Source organism: Mus musculus, chromosome 15, assembly GCF_000001635.26.
Source record: "Mus musculus strain C57BL/6J chromosome 15, GRCm38.p6 C57BL/6J".
Classification (NCBI taxonomy): Eukaryota; Metazoa; Chordata; class Mammalia; order Rodentia; family Muridae; genus Mus; species Mus musculus.
The window spans coordinates 64,627,182-64,632,979 of NC_000081.6; the positions used below are offsets into that span (position 1 = coordinate 64,627,182).

Consider the following 5,798-nt stretch of genomic DNA (forward strand, 5'->3'; position numbering starts at 1 on the left):
CACTTCCTTCGTTTCTACAGGCAGTGGTTTTAAAATGTAAAATATTTGAATTTAATGCTCAATTCCCATGTAGCTTCTTCCTTACTCCTCCCATTGATTTTGATTTTCTCCATCAATCATTTCTTCCCTTCTCGCTGTGCCCTCTGTTCAGGAATCAGCAGCCTGCTGTCACTTTGTCATGTTGTACCCAGCTGTGAAGCAAATAAAATACTCCTGGAAACCTCTGTTTTATGAGAGAACGTTTATTATGTTTGCGCTTCGGAAGCCGGTTGTCACGTTCTAGCTGAGCTTTAACATAGTGGTGTTTTTCCATTATCGCTCTTGCTGCAGGAAGGGAATCCCAGTGGTCTCAGACACTGCCACCTGGCGGCTAGGTGGAAAATAACACATCTTTTAGCAAAACGTTTCTGAAGGCAAAACCAAGCCAAGCCAAACCAAACCAAACCAATTTGCTGGAGAACTGAGGGTACAGAAACTAAAAGAACACCACCAAATTTGGGATACTTGCTCCATTCCAGCAGCTGTGAGAGGCACGTACCAGCTTAAAGCTCATGCAATCTCGACCATCACAGCAAAGTGACACTCTGCAGTCACTGATTGCAGATCTGGAAATAGACCCTCTGAGAGATCAGTTTCCAAAAGCACTGTGTATTGTGGCTTGGGAGATCCATACCCCAAAACATCTGACCCCCAAGCCTCTGATCATCTACCACAGATAAGGCCAATCTTTGGGGAGAACTCAGACTCATCGATTCTTTACCCCCTTGTACATAGGGACAAATAAATGACTAATAAATTCACATATCAGGTGGGGTGCTACTTAGAAGAAAGATTAAGTTAGTGGAGTACAGAGTCCCCTCCACCTCCGAAATAAACAGATTAAAGCTATGTGTGTTGGCTTGTTTGTTTTTTGTTAACTTGGCACAAACTAGAATCATTTGTGAGGGGGGAACCTCAGCTAAAAAAAAAAATGACTTCATAAGCTTGGACTGCAGGCAAGCCTGTGGGGCATTTTCTTAGTGATCCATTTGGGAGGACCCAACCCACTGTGGGTGCTGTCATCTCTGGGATGGTGGTCCTGGATGCTATATAAAGACAAGCTGAGCAAGCCATGGCCTCTGCATCAGCTCCTGCATCTAGGTTGCTGCCCTGTTTGAGTCTTTGCTCTGACGTGCCTCAGTGTTATACTGTAATGTGGAACTTGTAACTAAAAGAAACACTTTACTTTAGTTTTTGGTCAATGTTTATCACAGCACCAGAAACCTAACTAAGGCACTATATAAGAAAATCTTCAACTCAATAAAAAAAAGGTCATTGAAACACAAAACAATACCATTCTTTGGCTGCTTCTTTAATTGATACCGTGTTTCTTTGTCTTTCTTCGTTGTGCTGAGTCTTCCTGAGGGGCAAACCATATCTGACTGTTTTCTGTATCCAGGACCTAGGACAGAGGCTGAATTTTAACCAGAAATCTTGGTAAATGAAGCAAAGAACAGTTACAGATGCTCACAAGTACCTGGGCTGCTTGGGAGAGGTGAGCATCTTTGTTTGAAAGGGGATGCTTGGGTGCCTGGAGACCGTTTGGAGGGAACGCTCTAAAGAGGATCTTAGCACCAGAAGGGAGGGGTTGTATGAGATACCCGAGGCTAAGCTTCACAGAAGGAAGCTGTGAGGAGCCTCAGTGTGCTCAAAAACAGGTCTGTAAATTGTGATAGCAGCCAGGACCACGTTGTCGGGATAGTCTTTCAAGGCACAATGCCTTTGGCCATGAATTTTTTTTTTTTTTTTTTTTTTTTACTTCAGTGTACCACACTCTGATCTAAGATCATTTTAGATCAGAGAAGCTAGTGTCCCATTGTCCCATACTTGCAGGCCCTCCATCTCTTTTCACATCAGGCACAGTCTACACATTATGATGGAACTCTTCTCAGGGGTGCTCAGGTGATGAGGATGCTGGGAAGTAGGGGCACTCGCTGAGTCATTGAATTTAATGACATTTGGACTCTGTCTTAAAATGACTGGGCAGCAGGGCATTATGTTTCCCCCATTTCATCCATATGGCTGACATATTGTGTGCCCACCAAACCTATCCCCATGCTATGGTCCTCCCAGCCCTTTCCCTAAGAGGGAGGCTACATTTCTGTGTTCCATATTCCTTTGATGGACGTGCTGAGATGACTGACTTTGGCTTCCATCAGGTGAGTGGACACACAGACGCAGAAGTAAATAAATGTCATTTCTTACAGTTTTGGAAAAGAGAATTAACTTCAGGCAGCAACCAGCTCTAGAAGGAGAGAACTGTGGGATGGACCTGAACTTGACTGTACTGCTCCAGCTTACTAGCCGATGTACAGACCTGTGAGTGAGACAAAATATTTATGGCCAATCTCTGAGAATTTTGGCATTTGAGAAGAATGAAATTATTGTACCAAAGCCAATGAATGTATTCCAGAAGAGGTAGGACCAGCGAATGGCAGCTGTAGAGAGAGATACATTTAACAAGGGTTCCAAATTCTTATTCTATAAAGGCAGGATGGAGGGGTTAGTTTTCTTGGGTGCATTGATAGATTTGAACATGGGAAGTTTGGGAGCTGGAACTGTAGGTGGGAAGATTTGCTTCATGCAGCAGAAATGATGGACGTGTAGTTCCATGGGCAGTTTAAATGACAGGGAGAGAGGGGAGAGGGAACTAGACAAAAGGCAGAAAATAAAGGTGATAGCGGGATGTGGTGGAAGATGACTATATATTGAATTTTGTTACTTCAAAGTTCCTATGTTAAGGCAAGCCCTAAGCATTGATATGATGGTGAGATGGTACCTTTAGTGAGGTTCTTGAAGTCAAACAAGATTGTAATGGACGGGTCTTAAGCTAATAGAATTAGTTAGCCTTAGAAAAGATGAAAGAGAAGGGTATGCATGTATGTATGTGTGTGTGTGTGTGTGTGTGTGAGAGAGAGAGAGAGAGAGAGAGAGAGAGAGAGACAGAGAGAGAGAGACAGAGACAGAGACAGAGAGAGACAGAGAGACAGAGAGAGACAGAGACAGACAGACAGAGACAGACAGAGACACAGGGAGACACAGAGACAGAGAGATACAGAGAGAGACTGAGGTTTTTTTTTCTGTATACTCTGAAGAAAGGCCATGTGAAGATACATCAAGAAGGTGTCTATGAAAGCTGGGTGTGGTGGCACATGCCTTTAATCCCAGCACTTGGGAGGCAGAGGCAGGTGGATTTCTGAGTTCGAGGCCAGCCTGGTCTACAAAGTGAGTTCCAGGACAGCCAGGGCTACACAGAGAAACCCTGTCTCGAACCCCCCCCCCAAAACAAAACAAAACAAACAAACAACAACAAAAAAAAAACAAGATGGCTATGAGAACCAGGAAGAGAGGCCTCACCAGGATTCGAATCAACCGTACATTAATCGCGGGCTCCATGGGCTCCTGAAGTGTGAGAACTGAGTTTCTGTAGTTGAAGCCGCCAACTCTGTGAAATTTGGCTGTGGCAACACACGCAGACTAAAGAGAGGCCTGGGAGGGCAGATGTGTTTTTCAGTGTGGTTGCCTTCTCCTCCCCAGAAATGCAGAGACTTTTGGATCTATGCCATGTTGGGGTTGGGGCAGAGGTGAGGAAGGCTTGGAACTGCCAGTTTAGGCTGATGCTCTAGCCGGACTAGAGCACTGATCTGATATCCGAGGCTCCCCAACACTGGGCACTGGTGACCAGGATATCAAGGGTATCCAGCAAAGGCCTCAAGTCACCTAATTAATTTTGAGATTTTGGAGGGATAAACCATCACATACGTGTATGGTTAGTGCCAACCTCCTCCCTTCTTTCAGCCATGGGTCAGAAAGGCAACTGCTAACCACCTTCCTGCCTGTCAGATGAGACTTGTACCTAAAGCATTCTGTACTTTGCTTAGGTGACGCTCAGCATTCCTGTTACCCAGGGCTGAATCTTGATATGCTAATTATACCTTAAGAAATGCATGCTACATATCTCGAGACAGTGCAACTTTCAAAATATTATCTTGAAAATTCTATTTTAGTGTTCCAAAGATGAATAACAAGTGTTCTATATGCATCTCTACGCGGAGAATCCTACTCACACATTTCCCTCTTCTTTCTTGCCAGCAATGAGTGTCCTCATTGATGAGTTGATAAGGGAGAAGCTGGGTCACATTGAAGGAGCACTGTTGTGGATTTGGCCTAATGCTTGTATGATGTTAATTAGGTCCCCAAAATTGCAGGAAAATGTGCACATAAGACGCTGAGGATCCCTGCCCCCAGTTGGTTTTGATTGGTAAGTAAAGTTGCTGATGGCCAGTGGCTGAGCAGGGAGACAGAGGGGGGACCTTAGGATTCCTGGGCAAGGGGGCTGGAGGAGGAAGGAGATAGAGTGGTCATGTTGGGAGAGGAGTAGCGGCCAGGCCCGAGTGGTGCAGAAGAGAGTGCATAGCCAGCATGTAAGAGTTGGGGATCATGGCCCAGGAGGGTTGCTGGTCTGGGTCCAGGGTAGCAAAGATGGAATATAGTTTTTAGTAATGATGAGTTGGGAATATAAGAGGAGAGAAGTTTGTTAGCTGTGTGGAGGTTTGGGAGTGACCTAGCCATTGAGTTGTTTAAGGCATATTAAAATATAAGGCTGTGTGTGTCTGTGTCTTTTATTTGAGAACCCAGAACATTGGGGCGCATGGTTAGAAGAGATTAATCAGTTTAAGCTACAGAGCACACAGTAAAAGGCACCTTAGCATCAAAGGTGCCCTATTACAATGCCTTGACCAAGGGTCTGATTTCACTTCTTTCTACATATCTTCATTACTTTCTAGCACACAGTAGAGATACATAGGGCGGCCTGGAATTTGTTTGAGTTAGCCTGGAACATAAATAGCTTTCACACTGAAGATCTCCTGTCCAGGAAATTTCTCAAACGAGGGACCAGGATGGTTACTCATATCCATGGACATAACAGATATTTATCATTGAGGAAGATGTTAATTTGTTCAATTCAAAATTATCTTCTTTATAGAAACCATTACTGGGGTGGGGGATGGGAGGGAAAAAAAGAAAAAAAAAAGAAACCATTACTGTTTGAGTAAATGATACTTTCTTTGATTTTCCATGCTGTGGAGATTCCAACCATGACTACTGATATTTATAATAGTTGTTTTGCTCAGCCAACAAGTAATTGACTCATACATAAGGTCTGACTTAGACTAACACATGATTATGCCTCACAGAAGAAGAATAAACGTATCTTAGATACAGACATTTGCCGACTGTTTTGGTCCTCGGATTTTGGCCAATGTAACTATTAGATATCAACAGATTTGAGAAATGCTTGACTACTGAGTGAGCAAGCATTAAGGAAAACGAAGGATTCATTCTTTGAATATATTATAGTCTTGATGTTTCAAATTCTAAGTCATTGAATATTGTTAAAAAAAAATACCAGGGTAAAGCAAGAAGGAGATCCTTTCCCCAAGAACATTTCATAGAAGATTTTGCTGTGGTTACTCAAGATGGTAGAGATCAAGCAGCTGGATTTGGGGAGACAAGAAAGTTTTGTTGGGACTGGAGAGGCGGCTGAGCGGTTAATAGCATTTGCTGTTCTTCCAGAGGACTCAAGTTCAGCTCCTAGAACCTTCATCTGGTAATCTGGTAGCTTACATTTCCTATAACTTCAGCTTCAGTCCTTTGCTGGCCTTCATGGGCACCTACATATGCAACACACACACACACACAAATGCACCTACATATGCAATACAGACACACACACATTTTTAAAAACTTAAAATATC

The 5,798-nt window shown here is 43.5% G+C and overlaps 1 long non-coding RNA gene across 1 annotated transcript; it reads right to left on the reverse strand.

Moving 5' to 3' along the window:
* Nucleotides 1-259: 259 nt before the first annotated feature.
* On the reverse strand, nucleotides 260-3,524 carry Gm30691. The gene is made up of 4 exons (XR_875386.2): nucleotides 3,397-3,524; nucleotides 2,245-2,356; nucleotides 1,334-1,441; nucleotides 260-370 (listed from the first exon to the last, which is right to left on the reverse strand). It is a non-coding gene; the product is annotated as a predicted gene, 30691 (long non-coding RNA).
* Nucleotides 3,525-5,798: the final 2,274 nt, after the last annotated feature.